The sequence below is a fragment of the Suncus etruscus genome, chromosome 12 (assembly GCF_024139225.1).
Source record: "Suncus etruscus isolate mSunEtr1 chromosome 12, mSunEtr1.pri.cur, whole genome shotgun sequence".
Classification (NCBI taxonomy): domain Eukaryota; kingdom Metazoa; phylum Chordata; class Mammalia; order Eulipotyphla; family Soricidae; genus Suncus; species Suncus etruscus.
The window spans coordinates 16,869,297-16,886,338 of NC_064859.1; the positions used below are offsets into that span (position 1 = coordinate 16,869,297).

The 17,042-nt window shown below is 35.0% G+C and overlaps 1 non-coding gene across 1 annotated transcript; it reads left to right on the forward strand.

Annotated features, from left to right (window-relative positions):
* Positions 1-1,899: 1,899 nt before the first annotated feature.
* Positions 1,900-2,029, forward strand: LOC126025417 (small nucleolar RNA SNORA22). The gene has a single exon (XR_007501424.1). It is a non-coding gene; the product is annotated as a small nucleolar RNA SNORA22 (small nucleolar RNA).
* The last annotated feature ends 15,013 nt before the right edge of the window (positions 2,030-17,042 follow it).

Here is a 17,042-nt window from a genome sequence, read left to right on the forward strand (position 1 = left end):
GTAACTAATGCTCTTAATATCCCTCCCTTACTTCTGTCCATGCTTCTGCTCTATGCACCCAGACCCCTACAGAAGAGGCCGCTGCACCCTCTGTGCAAAATCCTAAACAGCCCTTCACTTCCCTAGCCTCAGCTCCGTCCCTGTTCCACCAAAACCTTTACTCCCCTCACCACCCTCCCCTCCTTAGCCAGCAATTGCAACAATACAAAGCCTTTAATTGGAAAAGCCTCAAAGAGCCGTTTCAAGCCGTAACCTCCTATGGCCCCCAAGCCCCTTACACGCTCTCCTGCTTAGAATCTAAAAGCTGAACTCTTTGTCTCTTGGGAAGTTAACTTTTTTTTTTCCGCTGCAAAGCCCTTGCAAATAGGCAGGAATCCTAATCTCTAAGCTCTTATAGCTGGCCTCGCCTCTTTTCATACCTTAAAGGTACAGCACACACTTTCCAGGTCCCAGCTTGCCAACATGGCTCTTGCTGCCCTCCGTGCCTGGAAGTCGCTCCCCAAAGCCAGCATTCCAGCAGCTCCCCCACACCGGCAACAAACTGTTGCTGCTTTCTCCTTCCCCCCCCCCCTTTTTCTGACTTAAGCTCCCAACTCACCACAATTACATCCATGGTCTCTCACCTCTCTAACAAACTTGATAATGCTCTTGGCTCAAAAACCAGCGCTACCTTTCCTGTCTTTCTCCCTAATGGAGAAAGTCTTCCCCCGCCTGCTCAGCAGCCTCCACCGCGGAGAACGCTCAGTTCCTAACCATGGCAATTTCCCTCCTCTCACCGCTCCCCCTCTTAAAGCTATAGAAATGAAACTACTTGGCCAAATTAAAAATCTTAAACAAATCTTAAGCCTTCAAAAACAGGCTGCTTCTCTTGATTCACAGGTTTCTGCCCTTCAGGCGTTTCCCCCCCCCTCCTAAATCTATAGTTGTCTGTCCTCTGCCCACTGAATTCCACGGCCAGGCCCCCCCTCTTGAGAACTCAAAGAGACAAACTAATGAAAGTGAGGCTAAGTGCCATAAAACAGAAACTGCTGCAGTGCCTACAAAAAATTCTAAGGGCACAGTAAGCAGGATAATTACAAAGTATCATCTGCTAAGCCATAAAACCTTGTGATATCTACACTTTGCTGTTAAAAGTTCTGAGCCTAATGTACCCTTTACTTTGCTCAAACCAATCCTCAGCCTCCTTCAGCCTCTTTCCTGCCAGCCTTGGAAAACAGCCAGCTCAGGCCCTGCCACTCCCACCTTAAGCCTTCCAATTCACCTTGAAATACCCAATCTTTGTTATTCAAAAGAAATCTGAAAAGTAGCATCTCTTGCATATTCTCAAATCAATTAATAAAACCATGATCCCCATAGTGCTTTTGCAACCCAAATTCCCCTCTTCAGTTGCCATTCCCTCTAATTCCAATAAATTAGTAATTAATCTTAAAAGATTGCTTTTTTTCCCTATATATCATTACACCCTGCTAACTGTAAATAATTTGCCTCTAACCTTCCTGCTGTTAACTGTGCTAGCCCCTCCCCAAGTTATCAGTGAAAAACTCTGCTTCACCTTGTCAGCCCTACACTTCGTCAAATATGTGTTATTAGGTTTAGTGCATTAAGTAGTGTAAAGTAATTATTAAAACATTAAAAAGCAACAGGAACATAAGAGCAATAAACTTTTTTTTTTCATGCCTCTCAGAAAATTTTAGAGCAAGGTCATAATTCTGTCACTTTACAGATAACAAAATGTTGGTAAAAGAAAAACTTCTTTGTGTTTTAAAATCCAAACGAACACAAAAGTGTTAAATTTAAGTCTTATATTTCTATTAAAAGTTTTATTTTAATTTTTAAAGTATTTACCAAATTATGTGAAAAATAATGTAGTTAGCCTTTTTAAACAATATAGTTAATTTAATGCACAGTAAACACCTAAGTGTGCTTTATAATACCCTTAGTTTTAACTTTGTGCTACAGCAATGGTTGTTCTTTATTTCTGCATTGAAAGAACTATTATTTTAAGTGCATTCAAAATATCAGCACATTATATAAATCTGTATATTTGTGTCGCAGTGAAAAAATAATATAAATGAAAAAATATATTATATATAATTTTATAAGTAATATATAAAAGTAACTAAACTTTATAAGCAAATTAACTAGTATTAAACATAATTTTAGTCTTAAGTTCTAGGTGTGTAAATGTATCCAATGTCTTTAACTATATTTTATAATAATCTAAGCATTTAGTTAATTTAGTATATAATATTTTTTACAAATTATTCACTTAAAGTCTTCATAGTAAAAACAGTTGTTTGTTTTTTAAAATCAGTTTTTATACCTTTAATAATCATAGTTCATGCTATTGTGTTTAATCATAAAAATTTTAACACTTTATTGCAGCTGTCTTACTGTTCTACTGCAAAACCAATTTAAAGAAAACCTATTCATTTACAGCAAATGATTTCATACTTCAGAGTGAAGACTCCTTCTACAGTGCTCATTAACCATTTTACTTAAAAATTTTTTACTGCTTATTAACCATTTTACTTAATGTTTTAAACTTCAAATTAAAATTGTTTTAAAAATGTTTTGTGTTAAATCTAAACCTTAAAATTTATTTTCAGCAAAGTTCCACTCCATCTACATTAAGTACTTCTCAAAACTAAAAAAGTTTTTCTACAAAATTTTTTTTTCTTCTCACAAACATGCTAGCTAAATATTTAAAAGCGCTTGTCAATTTTTTATAAATAAGTCTTAAATCAATCCTTTTGTCTGTTTATGTGTCTGTTGTGATGAATGAAAGTGGCCACAAGTGTAAAATGTTGTGTTTAGTGTTGTTTTGTTTTGTCTGTTTATTTGTTATCTCTACATTTTATAATAATACAATTTTCAAGCCTTATTTATTTTTCAAATTTCAATTAATTTTTTCAACCTGGTTCAGTCTGGTCAGTTCACAAACTGGCATCTTGCAACTAAAAATCATGTGTTAAAAATTATGTATTAAGCTAGCTTTGTCCTTCTAAGAACATAGCGGAAGGTGTGGGAGATGGCAAACCCCAGATTTCTCAATGGCCATCGGGGATAACTTTTCCCTGGAGAATTTCTGGACTTTGCAGTCACCCAACTTTCCTGCTATGTGTAAGTTCAGGCCTATAGAATATGTATTTATAGCTAAAAAATAGCATCTAGCTTTAAAATAATAACTAAAAAGTTTAACAAAAATCATTTATGTTCAGTTTAAAAGTTTTTGATAAATTGGCGATTGTTAATTATAAAAATTTTTTAAATGCTGAAGTCTAACAAAAAATTTCCGCAGCCTTCCACAGTCCTGTCTTCATCCACTTCAAAAAAGCCTGTCACCCCTCCTGCCAGCCACCTTTCCTGCAAACCTGTTTCTGACGGACTCCACCTTTGACAATGCTAAATTAAGCACTCTGCCTAGCTGCCTTGGATGCCCACCACTGCCACCAACAACCTCCATAGCAAACAAGTCACGGTCGTGGAACTTTGCTTACTCAAACCATATATGTGCCTGCCTGTTCAACAATCAAACATTTGCAATCAAACCATTATTGTTAACAACTCTTCCATCTTCATTGAAGCCCCCAACTCCACTTATTTTGTTTGCTCCACTAGATTTTCTCCCCATATTGTTACTGAAATGTTTCTTGCTTATCATGATTATTATGTTTTAGCTTTGTTAATGCCTAAAATAACCATCAAACCTGTTGGTCCGGTTTCCACCTTAAACCTCATCCTGCAAATGGTCAATGCCTCTGCCCAAGCGCTCTCCAACACCAGCTATGAACACTGTTGAATCTGCAATTCACCGGTTTCGCCGTTTTACGAAAGCATCACAACGTTTGAACCTCCTATCTACACCAATAACTCTAAACTTCTTCTCTGGAAAGTTCAGCCTCAGCGTCATTAACTCACTGTTGTGCAGGTTGTGAGCTACGAACTCTGCCGTCTGGCCCATCCTCCTCCTCTCAAGTTATTTTAAATATTATAAATGCCTCTGCTCTAGCCCTCACAGACCCATATTATGAACACTGTTAGCTTAGCTTCTCTCCTCAACCCCTACGATACTGTTAGTTCCCTTGCTGATGTAGTTCTTCAAAATCGTCGTACTTTATATTTTGCCCTTAGCACTAATAAACTACATTTTTATGTAGTTCTGACCTGGAATATTTCCTTCCCCTTTAAAAGCAGTGGGGGAATAAATGGACAGAAAACTATCACCCAGTTCTAAATAGACAAGCAGTTCTTGATAAAGTGTCTATTTGAGAGCATCAGGTTAAGTTACTTATAAGTTGATTTCTAGGCCCAGGGAGACAATCTCATTTTTTAAGATATAGTCATAGAAGAAAACACATCTCCTGGAATGTAAGGCCTTTTCCCCCTCAGGGGGAGTCTGTGTGGCCCTTAAAGAACTATGCTGTGTATTTAAAGACAAATCTGGATTAGTTAGGGATAGTGTTCTACGTATTGGTAACGGTATGAAGAAGTTCCAGAAACGTTTTGACCAAGAACAAGGTTGGTAACAGGGTTGGTTTTTCTCTTCTCCTTGGATACATACATTACTGTCCACTATTTTGGGCCCTCTTATTAGCCTCATGCTGCTCTTTTCTCTTGGCCCATGGATTTTCCGCAAAATTACTGCCTTTATTAAAAACCAGGTAGATGAAAAGGCAAAATCCTCTATTCAGGTTAACTACCAGCGTCTAACCCCGCGTAACTCCTGTGAAAACTTGGCTATTGTCACCAAGCCGCCCTTCCAGCCACTAAGTTTTCAGGAGATAAAGCGCATAGCTAACAAACGGAGCTCGCTCCGGTACTTGTGCTCTCGGCTGTGGAGACACCTACGACGGGATTAGCAAGGTCCCAGTTAGGACACGGCCCTAAAAGGCTACAACACATAATTCGGATCTCTGTGCACACCCACGGCGCTTGTAGCCACCTTTTAAATGCGGCTTTGGCCGTGTCCGACCTGGTCAAACCTTGTAGCCTAAGACACGGTTCTTCCACCCGCTCACGACTTTCCTTCTTTTATTAGAAGAGAAAGGGGGAGATGTTGGGGACTGACTTGTTTGAGGCCATTTTGCTATTCTTTCTGCCATAATCCAGCCTTTCACCTAAAGGCTACATGCAGTCTTGCTGTAAGTTCTTGGGCCAAAGAGAAAGGAAAATGCAGCTGCAAAGTATAATTAATCTTTTAGCCCGGAGGAGAGCAACACAGCCCAGTACCATTCCCAGAAAAGAGGCCTTACTCCCTTAACCATATCCCTGAGTTTACAAGACATTCATTATTGTGTATATGCTACATTGTCTGTTCAAGATCACTGAGGCAAGCACATCTTGCACCACCTCCTGATAGTCAAGCAATTAGGAATGCAGCTAGAAGGTCACAAGATGTTTCCATGGATACTGCAAGAAGTATTGCCCACTTGCCTTATTTGGAATAATGAAGTAATTTTCATGCCAAAAGTGTGATTGACATCACCCTTGTACTGCCCCCTTCTCCTTCTCTATATAAGAAGGAGCTGTAGCCAAATAAAGTTGCCCTTGAGCAGTGAGACATTGCCTTGGGTCTTTATTATTAACCTCTCTCAGATTTTTTACAGGTGTGGTTGCTCTTCTACTCAGCAAAATAGGAGTGCGGTTGTCTGAGAAGCCTTCCCAGCTAATTCCTGCTGGCCGGGTCCCCCCTGGGGGGGCTTCAGGACACCGCAATTTGAGGGCCACAGAGATGTACAATGGGCAGAGTTCTTGGCTTGCTTAGGCCATCTAAATCTGGTCCCTGCCACCCATATGGTCACAATGCCCCACCAAAAGTGAACCCAGTGTGCAGAGCCAAGAGAAACCCTGAGCACTGTAATGTGGCATCAAAACAAAACAAAAAATAAAACAAAATCAAAATTTCATCTGTTTTGAAGGCAAAAATATGAATACGTTTTTATAAAAAATATCGATACATATTAAAGCATGCAGAATTTTGCTCTATATATTCTCAATATCGTCTTGGATTTTTATCCATAACCATAAAAGCACTTATAAGATTTCTTTCTTCACCCTTGATATTCACTAATAAACAGGCTTTGCATACAGCACTGCATACACATCCATGTTTCTTTCTTAATGAAAACTTTCTCTGAATTAGGATCATCTGCTCTGCAGTCAAGCTGTCAGTTCACTAGTAAAAAGACTTCACCAGAATGTGCTTCTACAGAGAATCACATTTTCCAAAGTGGTTCTTGACAATGTGTAAAAAAATCTCTATCTTCCAGATGCCTTATGTACAAATAAAAAAAAAATAGCTACCAAGGAAGCAAAAATGGAAGTAGCTTTTGTTCATTGAATTATTAATTCTGATGCAACTTTGCTCACTTGAGAACCTACAAACATAGCATGTGTTTAATGGTTAAGTCTTTGGAATTGTTACAATTGGAACCGAATCTTCTAAATCAACCTGACAGAGAAACTGTGAGGCTGGATATAGGTTAACTACATGACCTAAGTACAGTAGAGGCAAAGGGTAGGGTTTTGTGCTTGCGTTAGCATATTAGTTGTCATCGATAATTACAAGATTTAAATATAACATCCCTGTCTTTATCATGTTAAACCAATAATATTATCTAAGTCACTGCTGAGCAAACTATTCCCTTTGAGCTTCATTAGTGTCATCTCTGTCATACAAAGTTTTGATAGGAAACACTCATTTGCATGCATCATAGTGTGGTCTCTTAGTACTAGAGTTGAATAACTGAGTCAGAGATAAGTCTTCAGTACATACTAAAAAGAGTGTTTTATAGAAAAAGGTTGGCAATCTTGAATTTAAATAATGAGGAAATAGTTCAGATAAACAAACTAAAATAATCATAAGTGGTGACATATATTAATATTTATTAAAACATTTGACTATTTGTAGGAAACTTGACACATTTTAATAATTACTACAATTATAAATTCTGATAATAAATTGATTAGATCTACATTATTTATATTGTAATCTATATTATAGATATATAGATAATATCTATTATCTATTATGTGTCTATAATAGATAATGTATTATATGTTACATACTATATTTGAGATAATATAAATATATAATTATATAAATATTATATTTACAATATATAAATAATAAATATTGTATCTATATAAACCTATACTGTATTTTCTGGCATATAAGACGACTGGGCGTATAAGATGACCCCCTAATTTTGCAGTTAAAACATAGGTTTAGGCCTATATTCACTGTATCAGACAGAACCTTCCTGTGCTGCAACTGTATGTACCACAGTGAGCCAATCACAACAAGCAAAGGTTCAAAGGTTATACAGGAATAGACTTCCTCTCTGACTCTAGCCAATCGGAGCAGGCTTTTTACAGTGTAGATTCGGGTCCAGAACATTGTCTAATTTGCATGCCTAAAAAGCCTGCTTGGATTGGCTGAGTCAGAGGCGGTCCGAGCAGCCTTGCAGTGATTGGTCCCTTATCATAGGCACCTTTTCTGGCAATTCCCTGATGGCGTCAGTTAATCTCCCCCACTACATGAACCAAACAACACCCCATCCTTGGACCCTAGCACTTAACCACCAACACGGTTAGCTGGGTTTTGCCAGAAGTGGCCCCCAGATCTCCTGAGTATTGTTTGGGAGCCCCCAAGAAAGAGATTTGGAAACTCTGCGGCCTGATTTTGTTTGTTTGTTTGTTTGTTTCGTTAGTGGCATATTGAAACATTTTTTGGGATATACTCGGCGTATAAGACGACCCCCGATTTTGGTTGACTTTTTTTTGTTTCAAAAGTCGTCTTATACGTAGGAAAATACAGTAATATAGATAACATATAATATATAAATATTAATTAAAATAAATATATCTAATATTATCTATAATATTATTACCTATACTGTTCATTTATATACTAGATCTAACCTTTCCAATTGCAAGCAGCAGCTTCTCTCATAGCAAATTTCATGTCATATGTTACTAAATAAAAAAAGATAAAATACTTAAGTGACAAACCCAGATATTAATATGAGTGTTCTCAAAAAGCACACTACATATTTTTGGAGAAAAATTTTTGTTTTTTACTGGAAACTAATAAGAGATATTTAAGTTTTTAATAAATTTAATTTTTAATCTTTTTAATTAATTTTTTTTCAGCACCATGAGAGTGGTGAGTTCAATTAGAGAAATAGCTACACTGACAACTATCATGGTGAAGAGTTTTAAAGTCCTTCTCTGCTTTAGAATCTTCACCTATAAAATGGGAACCATTGGGGGCCAGAGCAATAGCACAGCGATAGGGTGTTTGCCTTGCACGCAGTAGATCTGGGTTCAGTTCAGGCATCCCATATGGTCCCCCAAGTCTGCCAGGTGCGATTTCTGAGTGCAGAGCCAGGAGTAACCACTGAGTGCAGCCAGGAGTGGCTAGAAAAGGGGGGGAGGGGCCACAAACCTCCTAAGATTGTATGTCACTAAATGAATGAATAAAAATAACCTCCTGGAAATATAGGGATCATAGTAACCATAGCTATTGTGATGCACCTAGAATGTGTTAGTATTGCTACAGATGGTACAGAAGGGTTCAGTCTGTTCTCTCCTGTTCAGCTACTGCCCTGACCATTGGTTATTCAAATGCTCCATATCTTCAACATTCTTCCTTTTACACCACAAGACTTACTTCAAGTTTTTCAGACTCTTAGATTGTCTTTGACCTCAATATATGATGTGACTCTGAAAATATGGATTGGGTTAGTTCTTTAAATAAGATAAAAATTTAATATCACCCAACAGGCCATTGTTCATTTAACATTTATGCCTTTTCAACATCAACTTGATTCTTTTCTTCTGTTGCCTTAAATAAAAAGTGCATCTTTATATAAGCTTAACTATTAAATTGTGCCATTTTAAATAAATATTTTAAGAAATGAATGTTAATATTCAGTGAACTGACAAGTGACTTTATTAGAAAATTATTAATTAAATCTTTGTCAATCACATAGCATGGATGAAAACCAAATATTTGTCCAAAATAGCATCTGAAAGGAAAAAGTCAATTATTTTTCATTCCACATTTTTTCATAGTTTTTCATTTTTTTTTGCATTAAAGTATGAAACATAGGTAAATTAATCTTGAGAAAGTCAAAGTTTCATCTTTTTGCTACTCAGAAAATGACTGTTTTTAGTAAAATATTATGTGAAACTCTAAATTCAGTGATTACTTTTGGCTATAGAACCAATTAAATATGAACATGCATGCCAATATCTGGTGAATTTAATATTAACACTATAACTAGATTTCATGTTCTTCTGTGTTAAGATCTTTTGCATTGTCAAGACAAGAGGTGTCTTTGAAAATATTTATAAAAGGAGATATGATTTGTATAAAAATTACAAAATTGTATATATTCTATATTTACCTGGTAATTTCTATCAAAAAAAAAAAGGAGACTCTAGTTTCTGAATAAAAAAAACTATGAAAACTAGGCAAACCATATATTTCATGCCAATTTCATTGAAAATTAGATAGTACAGCATAATATTATAAAAAATTTACTGTGAATATACATGTATTTGAGATATATAAGGAACTGAAAAATATATATTATTATTCATCACAAGATTTTTTTCTTAATTTTTCCTATGAAACTATATCTTTTGTCTAAAATATAATTTATTTCTCCAATTATTCATTTTTGAGTAGATAATTTTCTTTACCCAAAGAAAAAGTTGAGTGAAAACATGGCACCAACATTTAGAAAGACATTATTCTTTTGAGAAATCAGATATCTTGTCAGATTAAATGCAATGGGAAAGGGGCCAGAACACAGTGGTAGGGCGTGTTTTCTTTGCATGCTGCCTATTCAGGATGGATGGTGGTTTGAATCTTGGTGTCCCATATGGTGGTCCCCCAAGCCAGGAGCAATTTCTAAGCACATAGGCAGGAGTAATGTCTGAGCATTACCAGATGTGGCCCAAAAACCAAAAACCAAAAAAAAAAAAAAAAAAAAGGCAATGGGAAAATATCTATAACATTAAAAATCTTTCCTACCAAATAATGGACCATTTAATATTGTTCTATAGAGCACAATCAACTCACTCTATAATATTTACTGAATATTGTTAGTTTTAGGCACAGTATTAGGCATTTGGACAAATTCATCCTAACAAAAATGTGAAGCCCTGTCCTTACATGGTGTATTATATAGTACAGGCTGTTGAGAACCAACCACACATTACAGTCAAACTGTGGAAGGAAGAATGGATTTAAGCATTAAATTTAAACATTAAAAATCTTTCCTACCAAATAATGGACCATTTAATATTGTTCTATAGAGCACAATCAACTCACTCTATAATATTTACTGAATATTGTTAGTTTTAGGCACAGTATTAGGCATTTGGACAAATTCATCCTAACAAAAATGTGAAGCCCTGTCCTTACATGGTGTATTATATAGTACAGGCTGTTGAGAACCAACCACACATTACAGTCAAACTGTGGAAGGAAGAATGGATTTAAGCAAAGGCAATTAAGTTGATGCCTCAGCCTGCTTTCTTATTCTAATTTCAAGATTTAACTTTTGTGAACATTAATTATCATGACTCCTTCAACTCTAATGAAGAAGTGAATAATGATGGCAGAGAATGAATCTTATTATAGGGATCAAGAAGAATACTTTATTCTATTGACTATGGGGTTATTTCCAATTTATCTCTGAGAAATTCCTTTGGAATAATTATGTAATAATGTTTTAGTTTGAAAACCTTATCACAACTATTTGTGAATAACTTCATTTCAATTATTTTATTTTATAAAACCAAAACAACTGAGGCATGAGAATATAACTCGATAGCTAAGCATGGGCTTCGTATGGAGAAACCACCACATTCCAGAGCAAAGTCAGGAAAGCAGACTTCAAGCATAGAGCAAAAAGTAACCACTAAGAACCGCTAGGTATCATCCCAAAAACAAACAAACAAACAAAAATAAACAACATATATGTAGAAAAGGAAAAAATACTAAAATGACAGTTGAAATCGATTATTTCTATATATGACTTGCATTCTTTTGGTTTGTTTTTGTTTTATTTGGGGCCACTCCCAGCTGTGTTCAGGGTTTACTCCTTGCTCTGTATTCAGGGATCAAGCCTGGTGGCCTCAGGGGACCAGACGAAATGGGTCAACCTCAAGTGAGGCAAATATCCTACCACTATACTATCATTCCAATGAACACATTGTTAATTAATGCAAACCTTTGCTTCTAGACTTTTCTCTATCTGCTATTTCTTAATAATTATAAGTTTAAATATTCTAATGTGAATGAGATATATTTTTACAGTTAGAGTTCTTGATCCCCTTTAGTGATTTCCTTTGAAAATTGCCTGCCAGCCAGAACATGGCAGTCCCTATGTAAAGGGATCATAAGGGTTCTTATGAAACATGGCTGATATGTACCTGAGTTCTACTTTGAATCCTTAGCATGGCATGGCCTCCAAACACTGCCTGATGTGGGCACAGTGGCCTCCTGGTACTTTTGTGTTGGCCCTAATAATTTCTAAATCAGACGTGGCATAGAAAGATGCCAAGTATGGGGCCCGGAGAGATAGCACAGTGGTGTTTGCCTTGCAAGCAGCCAATCCAGGACCAAAGGTGGTTGGTTCGAATCCCGGTGTCCTATATGGTCCCCCTTGCCTGTCAGGAGCTATTTCTGAGCAGACAGTCAGGAGTCACCCCTGAGCACCGCCAGGTGTGGCCCCAAAACAAACAAAAAAAAAAAAAGAAAGAAAGATGCCAAGTATTGAATAATCCAGTATTACCACTAGAAGTAGCCTCTACATGCCCTAGAACATTGCTTGAGAGATTTTCCAAAATTAAATTGAAACATAGAAATACAATTATGAAATAAAAAGATTTGCTTTGTAAGAAAGTCCTCCTTGTTGGTTTGGGAAACCTAATCTTATTGCAATGCATAATATAGACTAATTCGTGTATAACAATCATTTCTTTGTTTAGGCTGCCTTTACTGGAACCTTCCATAAAGACATTTCTCTCACCTTCTCATGCCCCTTTTCTTTAAATGAGTTTTTCAAGAAAGTTGAAGTCACATATTAATCCTACTGGGTTTCTTGTGAAAAATATTCCTATCAAACCACTTTTGTTTGCTTGTTTCCATATCAGTCTGTCTGATGCTAGTTTTGCTTGTCAGCCTAGATGAATCCAGATATTGTAGGACGATTTCCTTCTTGACTAAGCAGGCTATCAAATGTATACTGTAAGATCAAATAGTATAAAATCCATTAATAAAATTAAACATAAACATAACACCAAGGAATAACACCGTATCATCAGCTTGAGGGATTAATAATTAATTTAGCAAAGTTAAATGCTCATTACTACTTAAAGCTTTCATGAATATGCTTCATTTAATTTATTCTTTCTTCAGATTGAGAGAGATGGAAGTTTATGAAAGGGGAACAAAATTTGCCACTGTAAAATTATGATCATATATAAATTATGTTATTTGCAATAAAATGAAGAGCTAGATTAAAGGAGACAAAATTTATGTTTTGATTTTCAAAAATGTAAGTATTTCTCTTGATTTGTTCCTTCTGCAAAGCCTGTATAAGAAATATAAAATGAAGGTTGATTGCTTAAACAAAGCTCATTCTTGAGTCAAAAATGATATATATTCAATGACTATGAATTGAATATTTTATTTAATACATAGAATATTAATCTTAATATATTGTATTCATAAAATATATTATTTGGTACTTATATAATATATACTTATATATTTTAATTTAAATTTTAACTACTTACGTTTCTTTGTTTGTTTGTTTTTGGTTTTTTGGGCCATACTCGTTTGACACACAGGGGTTACTCCTGGCTATGCGTTCAGAAATCGTCCCTGGCTTGGGGGGACCATATGGGACGCCAGGGGATTGAACCACAGTCCTTCCTATGCTAGCGTTTGCAAGGCAGACACCTTAGCTCTAGCGCCACCTTCACGGCCCCCTACTTACATTTCTTAAGTATGTGCATATTGTATGTTTTATAATGCTTTATAATTTAACTTATTTATAATTTATCTCCACTTCTGATTAGGGAAATATTTAAATTTGTACATATTGATTGATAAAAGAGACTTTTTAGATTCTGGACTACATACTTAATCAATCAGGCAGATAATAATATTATTTCTCTTTTTTTTTTTTTTTTGGCCACAGCCATTTGATGCTCAGGGGTTATTCCTGGCTAAGTGCTCAGAAATCACCCCTGGTTTGGGGGGACCATATGGGACGCCGGGGGATCGAACCGTGGTCCTTCCTTGGCTAGCACTTGCAAGGCAGACACCTTACCTCTAGCACCACCTCGCCGGCCCCAATATTATTTCTCTTTAACCAGAGAGAAAGTTAACATGTTTAGTATCACATGTCCTATACTATTTACAAGTTTTTCATTCGCTTAACTAGTCACTGGATGTCAGCATTGTTTCAGTTAATTCTTCTTGCCTATATTTTTGACTAGCAAGCTTATGATTCTTAAACATTACCAAACTTAGTTTACTGTATTGTTTTGGTCTTATAGACACTAGTTTAAAAGCTATGCTATGCCATCAAAAAATACCTCAAAAACCTAGCATGACAGAGAATATATTTTAGTGTTTTTTAACCCAAATCTATATTTGTGTTATATATATATATATATATATATATATATATATATATATATATATATATATCATGCCCCATGAAACTAAATAGAAGCCTAGTAATAAAATGAAATAAATATTTGTGCTATGAAAATGACTACAGGTTGATTTAGGTGGGATTCTGCATATGACTAAGAATAAAAATTTTTATTTTCTTCCTTCTTTCCTTCTTTCTTCCTACCCTTCCTTCTTTATTTTCTTCCTTCCTTTCTCCTTTCTTTTTAAGTGGTGAGATATGTTTTTAGCACATGCAATGTATTTTTATATAATTTAATTGAAGTTTTCCATGAATTTATATTTAATATGCACGTTGAACATATTTATTAAACCTACAACTTTAAAAATACAAAATACATACTGGCTATTATGATTAATTGTAATAACAATACCTATTTCTGTAGTGACCCTACAAAACTGTTATATTAGTAGCTATCCTTAATGGAATAGAACCAGCTAAAGAAACAAAATGGAGGTCTTGAGAAGTAGCATTTGACTCACACTCAACTCCGGTTTGATTCCTGGTACTGCAAGCACTGTCAGGAGCCCTTAGAACAAAGTAAAGAGTAGGCTCTGAGAATCATTGACTATGGTCCCCAAATAAATAAACTACAATTACAAAAACCACTCATAGATAATGGATTCTATGCATGGTTTATTCAGAGTCATTCATGCCACAAAGAATCCCTTGATTTAAAACCAATTCCATAGTATAATTTTATACTTGTGATGCTGCTTTTTCAAGCCCTCCACCACTTCTCCAAGACATTTTTCCTCCATACTTTCCTCACAACCTCAGTTTACATTTCTACAGGGTATATTTCAGAGTTTATTTTCATTAAAGGTTGTCAATTCCTTTGATTTCTTTATGTCAAATATGAACAAGAATAGGGCATCTGTCTTTTTTTTCTTTACAATACTTCAATTATTGAATGACCTTATATCCAATCCAATTTGTAGCACACCACAAGAGTTCAATTATCTTTTCTCATAACTGGTGAATATTTCATTGTAGATGTATTTACCACAGTTTATTATCAACTGATCTATTGTTGGCTTATTTGCAGATATTGACTACTGTGCCAAGATCTATGCTTTAATAAAGATAGGCTTTCAAATATCCCTAAAGATATATGCAGATAATATGGAGTAGAGGCACACAAGTTAAGTAATTGAGTCAGATATAAACTCTGCATAATGTTTTGAAAAGTCTCTATACCATTTTCTGTTAAGAGTATTTTGTAAAGACAACCATTTCACCAAGAGTGAATTATGGTGTCTTTTTACCATTCCCCTGCCAAGACTGACTATTTCCACTCACTTTGATAGAAGACAATTGTCACTGGTATAAGATGATATACCTCATAGTTCTTTTACTGTCTGTGCCCCTGATATGAATGATGTTTATATGCCTGGTGGTCATCTATAAATCAAGCTATCTTCTTTGAGGAAATGTCTCTTAAGAAAATCTCTCCATTTTCTTAACCATTTTTATTGTGGTGTTGTTATTATAATTGAGTTTTGTGAATGCTTTACATGTCTTAAAATTTAGTCCTTTGATGTATTTTGTAAGAATATTTTTTCATTAAGTAAGATGACTATTTGAGACATCATTTATTTTATTGTGAAGAATTTTTTTAATTTGTCATAGTCCTATTTGTTTATCTTTATTTATTATAGTGGGTTTGGGAGAGATGGGTTAGAATACATATGGTGATGCTCCAATTTTACTCCAGGCTCTGTGCTTGAAGGTCACTCCTAGGGTTCTTACGTAGCCTGAATTGTCTGTATCAAAGGTAAGTATAACACGCACTATACTATCCAGCCTCACTTATTTATTTCTGTTTACATATTTTGCCAGTATATTTATCTTATTGAAAACCCCTCTGGATGTCACTTACATAGAGTGTTCAGCCAATATTTTGTTGTAATTAATAAACAGTTTTATTAATAAAGGTCTTCAATCCATTTAAAATTTATCCTTTTAAAGGTGTGCAATAGATTCTAGTTTTTATTCTTCTTACATTTTATTTATTTGTATGTAAAGTCTAGTAACTTTCTCATCCCATTTGTTACACAGGCTTTCCTTGTTCAGCCTCTAAGACAATAGGTCTTCATATTGTGAACTTGCTGGCTAGATTCAGTTATGTATGAACAACTCTAGCTTCAAACTGAGGCTATGAGTTTTTGGATGTGTGGACAAACATACCTTACTAATAGATAAGAAAAATTATAAAAAAATTTGCAACTCCTGCATCATGTTGTTTTATTTCTAATTGCAGCACTAGAAATTTGGTTGAGAGAGTAAAAGCAGAATATACTTCTACTTCCCAATTATACTTAAAATATCCAGATTTCAGTTTTGGTCTTAGTTATATTGTCTGGTCTAGATGAAACTGTAGCTCTCTTGGCATAATGTAAGAGTTTGAACATTACTGAATTTTTTTCTAAATCTTCACAAAAGGATGAACAAATTCTTCCCAAACCAATCAAGCAATTCAAATTCAAAAAATTATATCTTGATGCCGGAGAGATAGCACAGCAGTAGGGCGTTTCCTTTGCATGCAGCTAACCCAGGACCAATGGTTCTAATCCAGGCATCCATAAGGTCCTCTGAGCCTTCCAGGAGTGATCTGTGAGCACAGAGCCAGGAGTAACCCTTGAGTGCCACCATGAGTGACCCCCCAAGAAAGAAAGAGTAATAAAGAAAGAAAGAGAGAAAGAAAGAAAGAGTAATAAAGAAAGAAAGAGAGAAAGAAAGAAAGAGAAAGAAAGAACAAAAAAGAAACAAAGAGAGAAATAAGAAAGAAAGAAAAAAGAAAGAAAAAAAGGAAAGAAAGACAAAAACAAAGAAAGAGAAAGAAAGATAGAAAAGGAAAAAAGAAAGAAAGAAAAGGAAAAAAGAAAGAAGGAAGAAAAAGAAAGAAAGAAAGAAAGAAAGAAAGAAAAAGAAAGAAAGAAAGAAAGAAAGAAAGAAAGAAAGAAAGAAAGAAAGAAAGAAAGAAAGAAAGAAAGAAAGAAAGAAAGAAAAGAAAGAAAGAAAGAAAGAAAGAAAGAAAGAAAGAAAGAAAGAAAGAAAGAAAGAAAGAAAGAAAGAAAGAAAGAAAGAAAGAAAAAGAAAAGAAGAAGAAAGTAAGAAAGAAGAAAGAACGAAAGAAAGAAAGAAAGAAAGAAAGAAAGAAAGAAAGAAAGAAAGAAAGAAAGAAAGAAAGAAAGAAAGAAAGAAAGAAAGAAAGAAAGAAAGAAAGAAAAAGAAAAGAAGGAAGGAAGAAAGAAAGAAAGAAAGAAAGAAAGAAAGAAAGAAAGAAAGAAAGAAAGAAAGAAAGAAAGA